Consider the following 12017-nt stretch of genomic DNA (forward strand, 5'->3'; position numbering starts at 1 on the left):
ATAATTTATTCTGAAATTGTTTCCCCAGTTTTATTCTCCCACACAAGAAGAAATATCCATCCGGTATTCACCAACTATACTATTCTCAAGATTTTTTAATGGTCAATAAAACAGCCCTCATTCTCATGCTGAACTGTTAATTCTTCATAACGTAATGCCTTCATCCCAAGAATGAGTAAAGAGAAAACAACTTTGAAACGTTTCGAAAGTAATTTTGTTTTTTTTTCAGTTTATGCAACTATAACTACACATAATACTTCAGATGTGATCTCAGTCATGCTCTGGACTGATGTAGAAAAACATCGCTAAGATCATACCCAACACCAATACACGAAACAGAATCATTTCATTTACCTTCCAAATCATTTGCTGCATCTTCAGAGTAATTTGATGTGAGTCATGTGCCAGAACACACAGAACCCTCGATACCACTAAGGTCTGCATTGTCCTTGCATTTAAATCATTTTCTGCTGTTTTGTCGTTTCCTCAAAACAGAAAATTCTATATATATATATGTATATATATTATACACACACCACACAACACACACACACACACACACACACACACACACAGTGTTATTTTTTTCTGGTGAAGGTTTGCTCACAACTGTCTGTCTGCCATTGCTTGATGCTTTGACCTCCCCCAGTCTGTGTCATAGTGCAGACGTTCTGCACTCCTCTGTCTGTATCCATTGCAGACACCATGCCCTTCCCTCTCTGTATACCAAAGCAAAAGCTCCTCACCCCATCTGTATCCCATTGCAGACACTCTGCCCTCCCCCTTTCTGCATCCCATTGCAGCCGCCCAACCCTCCCCCGTCTGCATCCTATTGCAGACGCTAGGTCCTCGCCCTGTCTGTATTCCACTTCAGACGCCCTACCTTCCCCTGTCTGTATCTCATTGCAGACGCTCTGGACTCCCTGTCTGTATCCCATTGCAGATGCTCTGCACTCCTCTGTCTTATCCATTGAAGATGCTCTGCCTTCCCTGTCTCTATCCATTGCAGACACTCTGCCCTCCCTCTCTGTATCCCATTGCAGCCGCCCAACCTCCCCCTGTCTGCCCCATTGCAGACGCTATGCCCTCACCTGTCTGTATTCCACTTCAGGCGCCCTACCTTCCCCTGTCTGTATCTCATTGCAGATGATCTGTCATCCCTTGTCTCTATCCAATTGTAGATGCTCTGCCCTCCCCCTCTCGGTGTCCCATTGTAGACGCTCTGCCCTCCCCTGACTGTATCCATTGGAGACGCTCTGTCTCCATTTGACATCTTATTGAATGGCTATCCGGTGTATGAGCAAACTGAGCTCCATCCCTTTCATCCAATTCATTGGTATGGATTGTAATTGTTTGATGACATCACACAGATTCCTGAAGAATTCCACTATTTACAGCTTTCCAAACACAAAATGATCTCTACTCTGTATACAGACGTACCTCAGGTGTCCCTTGACCACTCACCCTATCCATGCCCTTCATCATTTTATAAACTTTCTAGAAAGTGCAAATCTGACTCCAATCAACACCAATGGCTGTGCTTTCAGTCATCCTGGGTCCAAATTCTCAAATTCAGTAGTCGTACCTCTTCCTTCTCCATCAAGGCACGATTCCAAAAAGAGTTTTAATCAACTTGTTCAGACATATTATGAAACAGCTCTGTGGACTTTAAAACTGGAATTTTCGGCCCAATGATAGGGACTTCCATCATTCAGCATTAGCCGCTAAAGCTGCAAGATGATGCTTCTGTGTGATTGTTCGTCAGCCTGTTGTAACATGCTGTGACACATCTCCACAGGACATGAATACACCACCTTCTCCAGTGATAGGGGCACTACCAGACAGTCATGGACTGGAATCGACTCCAGAGATCCGCCTCAGAAACGTGGGCACCATCCATTCAACAAGGCCCAGATTTTCGGTCATCTTTTAAGTGTATGGAGCAATTTAATTCTGGTTAACATTACTAAAATTTACAGGGGACATTTCTCATCGAAGAAGGTACACGTTAATCGCCTTAACTATAGGATGTTGAGTGCATTTGCTGTGCCATTGAGATAAACAATGAAGATCTTTAATTGCTTGGCTATCATTCCTGGTTTAAATGGCTATTATCAGTAGTCTCCAATATTAGGGGAAGAAATCCTGCAACACACTGTACACTACGAATGATCTCGAGTAGATATCAATACTGAACTCAGAGATGAGGAAGGAGCACAATTCTGGTCCCAGAACACCTGTCACTATTTCAAATCCCTAACATGTGGTTTTCCTCTTCCTAAAATCATTCATTGATACAGGACAACTGTTTCCTTTCCAACTTCTGCTTACCGACTCCTTTCTCTGCCTGTGCAAGGCAAACCAAGCTTTGGGTCTTTGGGAAACTCAAGGCTGGTGTCTGTAAGCCTTCTGGAGCGGGGAGTGTCGTTTTAATCCGAAGGGGAAGTATGACTGGGCACTGGGCTCAGTTGTGGCAGATGGAGTTTAACATGAATAAATACGAGGTACTGCATTGTGGTAAAACAAACAAGGGGAGGTCTTGCACAATTAATGCTGGGCTTTGGTAGTTATATAGAAAGTTTGTGAGAAGATTTGTAGCTCGGGTGCTCGTTGTTGTGGTTCTGTTCACCGAGCTGGGAGTTTTTCTTGCAAACGTTTCGTCCCCTTTCTAGGTGACATCTTCAGTGCTTCGGAGCTTCCTGTGAAGCGCTTCTGTGCTGTTTCCTCCGGCATTTATACTGGTTTGAATCTGCCGCTTCCGGTTGTCAGTAGCTGTTCGCACCAGTGGAACTCATCCACGAATTCGATTAACAGACACATCGACCTAGACCCTATATACCGGCCACTGCAGCGAACAGCAACTGACAACCGGAAACGGCAGATTCAAACCAGTATAAATGCCGGAGGAATCAGCACAGAAGCGCTTCACATGAGGCTCCCAAGCACTGAAGATGTCACCTAGAAAGGGGACGAAACGTTTGCAAGAAAAACTCCCAGCTCGGCGAACAGAACCACAACAGTTATATAGAAAAGAGGGATCCAGGGGCACAGGTATAATTCTTTGAAGTTTGTGGTGCAGGGCGCTTAAGGGTACTTCATTGCTCATACCTTTGAGGTTAGAAGTTGGGTACTCATGCTGAGATTGTGCAGGACATTGATAAAGCCGCTTCTGAAGTACTGTGTGCAGTTCTGTTATAGGAAGGAGATAATTAATCTGGAGAGGGTTCAGAAGATATTTACCAGGATGTTACCAGTAACACCTCATCTCCTGCCTCAGAAGCCAACAAACACACGGCACGAACATTGGATTCACTGATTTACAAATCTCCCCGGCCACCCAGATCCCAGATCCAACCCCGGACTCACATCTGCCCTCTTGAGGAGACGTAATGTCCATCATCCTTCCCTCCATCTGCTCCCCACTCCCCACTGATCTATCACTATGACCCCCTACCTTCACTCACCCATCACTTATCTTTTCCCCAGCCTCACCCCATCACCCAGTTTCTCTTAGCCCCCTCTCCCTCTCCTGTCCTGAAGAAAGGTCCTTCCTGAAACGAAGACTGTCTTGCTCCTCGGATGTTGCCTGGCTGACTGTGCCTTTTCCACCGCCATGCTTTACCTACACTGTATTATCCAATATCTGCAGTCCCCATTGTCTCTTAGGTACAATTCTTTGTTAACATAACCATGTCGCAATCTGTTATAGCCACACGTAGTCTTAGGGATATTTTCTTCTCAGATCATGAACGATAAAAGTTCTCTCAATGTTTTCCTGATATTGCAGTGCCTGATCAGTAGATACAGACTGTATCTTTCAATTTATAAACGGAGAAGCATGCTTATATTCTGTTAAACCCCTGGCATTGCTCCCATATCCAAGGCAGATTGAATGCTTACACATGATTGTTCTACCAGCCCCAACATTTGTTCCCTCAGTCACCCCCACATATCCCATCCAGAATGTGCAAATTTTAATCATAATTTTGAATTTTAATAAAAAGAATTGAATTGAAATGGGTTAACGGGAGTAATTGGTTCAACGACTCGGATTGATGTCAGTCTCTGTGCATCCTAATAGTGTCACTGGAGGGCTTTCCTCTTCTATTAATTAGGGACTCGGTTCAATGTGTTATTCCATAGTATCAGCGGGAGCATCAGCGACAGCACTAACAGGCATCAGCAGACGCAGAGAGAGGTGGAGGAGAGATCAGAATCTGAGAACATTAAACTTGAATGTTCCAACAATGGACAGGAGTTTATCCGGGGGTCTTTTCTGGCTTGGTCAACCTTGGATCTCATTAGCATTTCGGCTGTGTGATGTATTGATGGTTATTCAAGCTGTTTACGATCCCATCCTTGCTATAATTGGTGTTCCTGCTAAGTCATTCTATCTGGTCATTAAGGCGGTTTGGACTGAATTGCTGCTCATATTATTTATAATTTAGAAAGGTAGATGCCAACATTTTCAATTCCAATGAAATATTCAATTACTCACAAATTATATCGAGCAAATTATCCACGACAAATTACTCACCAATATGTGAGAAGAACCAGACTGTTCTCACACTCCAAAATCCTTCTAGCCCTGCACAGATTTACATTTCTATATCCTCCCCAATCACGAATCTTGTCCAATCCCACCATCATGATATCCCCATCTCCTCCTCAACCTTAGCGCATCTTTTGAATAAACTATCAATTGTGACATCGTTAAATCTGGATGCAATTTATCAAGTCCCTTCTAAACACAAGTCAATTACAGAATAAGTGCTGTTGAGTATGTTGAACTTGTTCACTGTCAGGCGGGCAGACACTGCATGCTGCTTAAGTCATTGACACATAATCTAGAGGCACTGAATAATAATTTGTTGTTGTCTCATGAACGAAATAGATGCAATTTAACTGAAGGTTTCATCATTTTTGAGAAAAGGCCCATCTGCTTGCTTCATGTCCTTCAGAGAAGTCAATGTGTTCTCCTTCCTCAGTCAGGTCTGGGCAAACCCACAGCTATGTGTTTTACTCTTGACTGCCCTGTGGAACAGCTGAACCAGCCACACATTTCAAGATCTGTATAACACGCTGGCCTGACCAGGGCTGCACACATGCCGTGAGAGAAGAACAAAAGTAAAGTGAGCTCCCTTCCTCTGCCTGTTTTCCTTATTCCTACACTTCATTTTCATTCAGGTAGGTGACCATTCCCTATTTCAAGTGCAGTCTTTCTGATTGAGTCTCTCCCCAAGAGTGATGTTCATCTCCACTGGCACCTCTGTTGCTGGCTTTACTGATGCTGACATACAGAGGTAAGGGGCTTTTAAATTCCACATCAGTGGCAGTGCATAGACAATGAATGGGCTTTTATGTCATAATAAAGATACGGAGACCAGTAAGTGAAGGAAAGGAACTATTGTGATCATCACTGAGAGTGTGGCTGAGGCAGTATTTGGGGCATTATGGGCAGATTTGTTTTCTCCTTTAAAAGGAATTATCTCATTGCAATACAGGCTGTGTAAAGGAATTTCACGAGGCTAACCCTGGGCTGATGGTAAAAGAGGGGTGAGTGAAGGTTAAACTGTAGCACTGTCAGAGAATCAGAGGTCATTGCATTAAAACTTGATGATGATGGACAATCACTCGTTATGTTCTACACAGACACTAAGAAGGTGATAAATTCCAAGGCTTGTATTTTTATTTTTACTCGAGATGCATGATTCTGGATATTTAAGTGCCTCTCAGGATAAAATCTTCAGTCAAATCCTGTCTTGATATCAGAGTCAATCCCTCTTAACTGAGCAGGTCAATTAAACACTTTTGTTAATGTTAATACGTGGTGGTGTCTGTGTGGGGAGTGTTTTCTTCTCATTGAGGGTAGTGAATGTCAGGAAATCTCAGGTGAAGAAAGTTAAGGGAGCAAGATCACTCCAAGTATTTAAAGAGGAGGTAGATGGATTTTTGACCTGCAGAGCGGCGAGGGGCGTGAAGAATTATGCATTAAAGAATAGTTAATATCAACACTTGATCAGCCATGATAGCATACAATAGCGTGAGCATCCAAATTACTTATTCCTGTTTCTTATGTTCTCATATTCTGTCTTTGGAAAGTGAATTGTTGGAATTTCCCTTGAAGTGTTGTTATTGAATATTGAGGACAGTGAGAGAAAAGTTAATTGTGAGCCATCTCTGGGAGAGATACGAGTGGCGATATTCACAGTGAATCTGAGTCTACAACATGACCAACAAATGAAACGCCACTTGCAGTGAGGAGACACTCTTTAAAGAGGTGGGAGACTACCTTCATATCCAGCTTGGATTTCCCACTGGTTACAATAGGCTTCAAGTGTAACCTGGGTCATTTTCCCGAAAAATGGGAGACACAGAGTCACACATGTACAGACGCACACACAAATACACATGTCTTATGATGAAAATAAATGAGGAAAGGTTTCCAGAGTTGCACAGCTGTTGAACTCATTTCAAATAGAAAAGTGATAGTGTGCCCCAACGGCTATTCTGTCTGCGATATTATTCTACTCAAACAAACTGCAGGTATAAGACTCCTTCCTGGAACAGTTGGATTTGGTAGAATTTCCTTTCCTTAAAGCAGTTGAGCGATTCCCATGAATCCTCGACAGGAATCCTCCATGTTTGGTAAAGATAACTCAGGGATTTTTTTTACTCTCGCACTTTGCTGTCAGGAGGGTCAAAGTGATAGAGAGGAAGCAATCGACTGCGGCTTATGACCATAAGATCTTCGGACATAGGAACATAAATTAGGCCATTCAGCCCATCGAGTCTGATCCATTATTCAATTCTGGCTGGCAAGTTTCTCAACCACATTCTCCTGCTTTCTCCCTGTAACCCTTGATCCCTTTGATACTGAACAACCTATCTATATCTGACTTAAATACACTCAATAACCTAACCTCCACTGCCTTCTGCGAAAATGAATTCCATTCATTCTCCAGTCTCTGGCTGAAGACGTTTCTCCTTATCTCGATTCTAAAAGTTTTTTTTTCCCTTTACTGTAAGGCTGTGTCCTTGGGTCTTAGAGTCTCCTACCAATGGAATTATTCTCAACATCCACACAGTCCAGACCATTCAGCATCCTGTATGTTTCAATTAGATCCCCCACATCCCTCTGAACTCCATCAAGTACAGACCCAGAGTCCTCAAAGGTTCTCATATGTTAATCTTTTCATTCCTGGGACTATTCTCATGAACGTTCTCTGAACCCATTCCAAGGCCAGAACATCCTTCCAGAGATATGGGGCTCAAAATAGCGCACAATACTCCAAATATGGTCTGACAAGAGCTTATAGAGCCTCAGAAGTACGCCCCTGCTTTAATATTCAAATCCTTTCAAAATAAATGCCAACATTGCATTTGCCTTCCTAACTACTGACTCAACCTACAAGTTTACTTGGAGAGAATCTTGGAGTAGAACTCCCAAGTCCCTTTGCACTCCAGACATCTGAATTTTCTCCCCATTTAGAAAGTAGTCCATGTTTGTATTCTTCCAACCAAAGTACATGTACCCACAATTTCTCACTTTGCATTGCATTTACCACTTCTTTGCCCATTATTCTAACCTGTCCATACCCTTCTTGAGCCGACCTGTCCCTACACCTATCATTGTATCATCTTCAAACGTAGCCAGAATGTCTTCAGTTCCTTCATCTGGATCGTTAATGTATAAACTGAAAACTTTTGGTCCCAACACTGAGCCTTATGGAACACCACTTGTCACCGACTGTCAAACTGAGAAGGACACTTTTATCGAACTCTTTACTCCCTGCCAGACAGCCAAACTTCTATCCATGCTAGCACCTTGCCTCTAAAACAATGGGCCATTGCCTTACTCAGTAGCCTCCTGTCGGCAAATTGGCAAAGACCTTCTGGAAGTCCAGGTGGATTACGTCCATTGGCTTTCCTTTTTCATTACGACATCAAGGTTTTCTAGTAGATTTTCCAGGCATGACCTCCCCTTGATGAAAACGTGCTAACTTTGTCCTACTTTACCATCCACCTCCAATTATTAAGAAATCTCATCCTTCACAGTGGATTCCAGGATCTTACACACAGCCAAGTTTAGATTAGTCAGTCTGTAAGTTTCCGCATTTTGCTTTACTCCTTTTTTATACAGGGGTATCACGTTAGCGATTTTCCAGTCCTTTGGCAATCTCCCTGATTCGCGTGACTCCTGAAAGTTCACTACCAATGTCTTCACTGTGTCATCAGCTATCTGCCTCAGAACTCTGGTTTGGAGTCCATCTGGTCCAGGTGATTTACTTACCATCAGGCCATTCAGTATTTCCCAGCACTTTCTCAATGGTGATGGCCACCATACCTAGCTCTGACCATTCATTCTTTTCAATTTTTGGGATATTACTCGTGTCTTCCACCGTGAAGACTTATGCAAAGTAATTATTCAGCTCCTCAGCCATTTCCTTGTTCCACACTCGTGTCAATTTCTAGCGATCAAATACACATTTTTGCCTCTCGTTTGCCTGTTATGCATCGAAACAAGCTCTTACAATCTTTCTGTACATGATTGGCTTACTTACTCTCATATTTAATTTTCTAACTCCTTATTTATTTTTTCGTTGCTCTGTGTTGGTCTTTGCGAGTGTTACAACATTGCGGTGAACCCCTCTGTTAAATAAAGTGAACGCCCCGGAAAGCTCACCTCACCTCGTAGTCTATTAGAATTTGACTGACAGAAAACTCCCACATTTCACTATTTAAATAAAATAAAGTCAATTTAATTTTTTAACTCTAAAATTGAACGTTACACAACAACTATTCACAAATCTAATCCCCCAACAATTGCTTATTATCTGACTCCAACTCAATAAGATTATGCTGTTTCAATAACACTGATAAAGATTATATCAACTTAATTCAAAACTGCACAGCCATAGCTATCCTCTGTGTCGTCACTCTTCCGGCTGTTGAATTCTCTGGATCGTCAAATTTCTGTTTACTGTGAATAAGTTTCATATGAACAAATATCTTTGATAGAGAATATTTCCTAATATCTTCCAGAGTAAGATGGTTGATCCACAGGCTTCTTCCGTCTCGATGGCATTTTCTCTCTCTCCAATTTTCAAAATGTCCGCATTTTTAAATCGTCTTACTGGTTCGATGTTGGTAAAACTATAAATTCAAACTCAATTTGCATTCAGTGACAGTGAGGGTGAAGGAAAGGGAGTGTTGCATGCAATAGTGAGAGTGCGGGAGCAAGAGCCTTGTTCGGAGCTAGGTGCTGTAACAGACATGGCAAAATTGAGGACTGTCGATGCTGGAAAAAAGATTTCTATCAGAGTGGAGCTGGAAAAGCACAGCAGCTCAGGCAGCATCCGAGGAGCAGGAAAATTGACGTTTCAGACAAAAGCCCTTCATCAGGAATATAGCAGATATACAGTGAGTGTGATGGAGAAGACAGAATACAGATACACTTGCCCTGGCAGAGCGGGGAAGGTTATTGATTTTTGTCCTGAATTGATGGGCATTTCTTCGGATCATTTCAGCATAGGGGCGAGCCTCCCCAATGTCTTGTCCATGTCTGTCACTAATAAGACCACAGATCACATCCCTCAGCTTCTTCAGAATCAGTTTGCGACGATCTTGTAAACAACAAGGAGGAACACACATTGGTGCCTTGCATATCTAAACTAAAACTGTTGTGGAAATTTTGAGCAGCCTAGGCTCTGGAAATTAGGTACGCAAATATTGTCAGTGTTGCAGAATACTGGATGATCGAAAATTGCATCAAAACTGCGTTAACTAAATGATCGCTAATGCTGTGAAAAATAAATTTCATAAGTGTATATGAGGTAGGTTGAAGAGTATGTTGTAAATCAAACTAGAGAGCAGGTCATTTCCGACGTTGTGTAGTCACAAGGGCTAATTAATGATCTTGCTCTTAAGCAGCTTTTGAGGAATTGTGACATTAATATGTTTCATTTTACACGGCGTCTGCATGCAATATACAACTTTTGAACATTATACTCAAATATCATGGAAGCACGGAAACGAGAGGGTCAAGTGAATTGGAAAAATACAATATTACATTTAGTGTGAGCCAAATAATTTTTGTTATTGATAGAAATACTGTAATGTCTGAAAAATGCGTACATATCACTAAGTTATGAACACCAAACAAAGGGAAGTTGACTCAATGATGGTTAATGTAAGAAATGAAAGATTGCGTTAAATCAAAGGAAATAGGTTCAGGAGAATTCCAGATATTGTGGAAACCTGAACATTCGGAGAGATTTACTTTTCCGAAAATAAGGAAGGAGAAAGTGTTAAGGAAATCAAAAGGAACATGAATACAAACAAACGGGAAACACACAGACTGCTTACATCTACGATCCATATAGTAAAGAAAGCAAAAGCAAGTTCCAGTGTGGAAATTTGTCAGGTATAGGGGAATTTATTGTGGGAAAAAAGGAAAAGGGCAGATAAATTACCCAGTTACTTCACATCTGTCTTCATGGAGAAAGCTCCAGCAAATCTCTGAGGTATAACGGGTGGTCAATTGGGACTTATGGAACTAAAGACATAAAGTCAATGCGTATCAGCAACAAGGTAGTATTTGAAAGTGAAGCTAGATCGATTATTGCTAAGTCTGATGGGTCAGATGTACTTCATATCAAAATGTCAGAAATAAATCAGCATATTAATTGAACTCTCGGTGACTGTGCTTTATTTTCCTGTAGATTATGCAAAGGCTATAAGTAGATAACTGGACGTTGGTGAACATGATCCAACTATAGACGCAGGCAAGAAGAGATAATGCAGAGGACTGCAAACCAATTAATTAGATATCTACAAGGAAACAGTTGGAATCTACTATATAAGATGATATTGGGCATTCAGAAATGAACAGCAACATTGCAGAAAATTACTGTTTATTTCCAACAGAGAAATCATACCTGACAAACTTCGGAATTGTTTGAAGTTGTTTCTTGCAGGATAGGCAATGGACAAGCAGTGGAAGTGGAGCATTTGGATTTTCAGAAGTATTTCTGTAAGAACTCACACAGTAAAATCGTAAATGCAATTAACGTGAATAGTATTTGGAGGAATACCTGTAATTGGAAAGTTAAAGTTAGGTTGGCCTTCGTTGAAGGGAATCTGAATACAGCTGTAGAGACATCATTAAGCAGTTTGCATAGATTGTTGTTGAGAGTATACTTTGACAATTGTGTACAGTGTTGGTGACCCAATATATGAAAGACTATAAGACAGAGGACGTGCAATGGACATTCTTCAGATTAATCCCTCAGAGGACAAGACTTTCTGATGGGGGGACTTGTCTTGTAACTTCGCCAGTTTCAAAGAACAAGAGGTCATCACAATGAAATTTGGAATATCTACGAAACATGTGACAAGGTGGAAATAAACAGAATGTTTCTCTGGCTGTCTATTCTACATTTAAGGAAAATAATGGCAGGTTAATGGACAGGGCATTTAAGAGCACAATAAGGATGAAATTCTTCACTCGGAGGGGACTGACACATGCAGGGCCATGGAAACCTGCTGGCAGAGCAAGATTGGTGCGAATCCCCAGATATTCTACAGGTATGTCATCTGGAACAGAATAACCAGGGAACAGGTAGGGACCTACTAGTGACTTGCCAAGTTGAATCCAAATGCAACTTCGTGCTAGAAGGCTGTTTGTGTGTCTGGTGTACCGCAGATATCAGTGCTGTGTCCCTTATTATCCGTGGTAACCATAAGTGATGTGAATGTGATGTGGGTTGGGGGAGAGTGATTAGCAAGTTTGTGTTGGAAACAAAGATTGACCAGTTGGTTGGGAGTGAGGAGGACGGCCTTATGTTACAGGAAGATACTGGTGGATTGGTCAGATGATAACAATCAATGGCAGATGGAATGTAATCATGATAAATATGAGGTAATGCACTTTGGACGAACAGTGGAGATTTCAATGGAAGGCTGCACACCAGGAATCTCAGTGTGTGCTTCTCCAGACATCTTTGAAAGTGACT

Source organism: Hemiscyllium ocellatum, unplaced genomic scaffold (genome assembly GCF_020745735.1).
Source record: "Hemiscyllium ocellatum isolate sHemOce1 unplaced genomic scaffold, sHemOce1.pat.X.cur. scaffold_434_pat_ctg1, whole genome shotgun sequence".
Lineage (NCBI taxonomy): Eukaryota > Metazoa > Chordata > Chondrichthyes > Orectolobiformes > Hemiscylliidae > Hemiscyllium > Hemiscyllium ocellatum.